Raw genomic sequence first — 2,601 nt, 5'->3', positions numbered from 1 at the left:
TTAAAAAGAACATGTTAACAAAAATTTTAACATCCTAATTATACAAGTACAAAACTAGAGACATTAGTAAAATTAATTTTTGATTATTTTTTTTATATTTTCATTTTAGTTTAACATGTAGAGTAATGTTACCAAAGTGCATAAAATTTAGAATTCCAATTAAAATGGATAAAACAAAACACTAACATTATAAAAGAAAAATACAGGGTATAGAATTTTAAGTTTAAGATCTAAGAAAGCAAGATTTTCTACTTTATAACAGATATGAAATTAAGTTAAGTTCTAAACTAACTAAATCACAACACTAAACACAAAACAATAGTTAATACACTAAAATTTAAAAATAAAATATTAACTACCACAAAAGTCATAATAATAATAAAACATAAAAGTCCAAAACACAACATAGTCCAAAACAACACACATTCTAAAATGTAGCAAGCTTAGACCACATAGTTCACATCTTATTACAATCATAAAATGAATCTCTCAGCTCTGCTCTTCATCCTCGGAATCACTGTTGTACCATTTTCTACAGACTCATAATCAGGATATCGAGGATATGGAGGAAATTGCACTCCTGGTTCACCTTTAATCAAGCCCTCCAAAGATGAGGGAATTTCTCTTCATAATCACTCTTCCTTCTATTATAACTATTAGTATGATCTGCAAAACGCTCTAAATTTTGTACCTTATCAGCGGTAAAATTGATATTATCCATCATTTTTTGCAATAACTCTTGCAATAACTCTCATTTTTTGCAATAACTCTTCTTGTGTCTTGGTAGAATCACCTCTAGAGATGTAGAAGCATGTGAAGTAGATGGTCTAGATGAAGATGCAACAGAGGTAGATGCAGCTGATGTCTCTAATCCATAACTTTTGGAAAATCCGCTTCTCCAGCCAAAAAATTGAATGCTCAAAATAAGTCTTCACATTCACCTTCATGATGGGCTTTAGAGGTAATAGAACTTCCTCCCAACTATCATACTTTACTCCAGCCTACTCGCATAAAGAAAATATCAAGGAAGCAAATCCCATACCTGCAGTAGTAGCTGCAGCAGCTAAACTGATGATAGTGTGATAGTTTAAAGCCCCTATGTTGGTGGGCTTTCCCTCCTGAATACAATAATTCAACGTTGCAGTCTCTCTAGTCACTTCACTGAGATGATTGGTTGGAAGTAGACAAGCAGAAATGAAATAGTGTCAGGCCTTTGAAGGTGCACATAACTTTGAAGTTGGGAAATTTACTATCGCTCATTGATAATCTTCCAAATTCCTCTTTCAATAGTCAAGTATGAAGTAATCTCGTCTAACTGCGCTTTCGTAAGACTATAATTCGCATAAAACACAAAGTCTCTGGTGATAAAGGGTAAAACAAGTTGATTACCTCTGGGGTAAAAGGTACAAACTTCCCTCGAACCATAACTCGATCGTCCTCAGCCTCTAGGAGATTTGCATAAAACTACCTCACAACAGAAATCACAGTGACAACAGAGAAACAAAAGAACTGTTCCCACTATCGGCAGACTATCAAGTCTTCCACTTCCCCACCTCGACTCTTGAAACATCGCTCCTAAATCAATTTTCATGATTGTAGAGCGTCACTATATCAATCCTGAGCTTTTGAACTGGAAAATTTGCTCGAATCAAATGGGCTCTTTCCTCTACTCCTTTTCATTTTTGGTGTCATTCTACAAATTTGATAAATTCCAAGAATAACTTTAAAAAACTAGTTTAAATCACTAAATTAAACTTCCAAATGCACTAACTAAACTTCCCAAGAAATTTCCATAAATTTTTCTTCACTTTTCACCATGAATAGTAAATTTTTGAAATCTTCCAAATGTGCTTAAAATATATGGTGAAAATCTAATATTTTTGCGTAAAAGTAAAGCTCTTACTTTAAGGAACTTGGATCTAGCAAATCTCACTCGAGTCTAGTAAAAAATCTCCAAATTTCACTTGCCCTAGCCCTCAAAATCGTGAACTTGAGTTGGGGAAGAAGATAGGAGGTGTTAAAAATGGTATTTTTTGGTTTTAAAATTCACTTTTAACCGTTCGCAAATCGGTTTTCGTGAACCACCGCTTAAGCACGGGTAAGTGACGCTTAGGTGCTTGCCTCTTAGTTTGGCTTGCACTTAAGCATGAGATGGGGCGCTTAGGCGCCAGTGCACAATTTTTAAAAATTTTTAATTCTAAGTGAAATGCACAATTAGCCTAAGAAAATCACCCCTAAATGGTCTCTTAGCACTTAAATGACTATTTTACTTCATATGACTCCCTTCTCTCTCAAAATTCTCCATAATAATTAATTCAATTCAAGGCTAAAAATAACACAAATTTTCACAAAAATAAACTTTTATTAATTTACAAACAAGTACAAACACATTTAACACTTAGTTCTCTCTCCAAATAGTCTTGGATGAAAATATTTTCCTAAGTACAAAACACTTAGCACACATTTACAATTAAGCACATAAGTGACACAAACACTAAACACAAGACATAAACACTAACACACTTAAAAACACGACTCCAAACACACAATTCCTAACACCTAACATAATGTCACTCTTCATTAGAAGGAACGAATTCTTGT

This window comes from Phalaenopsis equestris, unplaced genomic scaffold, assembly GCF_001263595.1.
Source record: "Phalaenopsis equestris unplaced genomic scaffold, ASM126359v1 Scaffold001237, whole genome shotgun sequence".
NCBI classification, from domain to species: domain Eukaryota; kingdom Viridiplantae; phylum Streptophyta; class Magnoliopsida; order Asparagales; family Orchidaceae; genus Phalaenopsis; species Phalaenopsis equestris.
The sequence above is the reverse complement of the archived record's forward strand: the minus strand, read 5'-3'. Positions refer to the sequence as shown.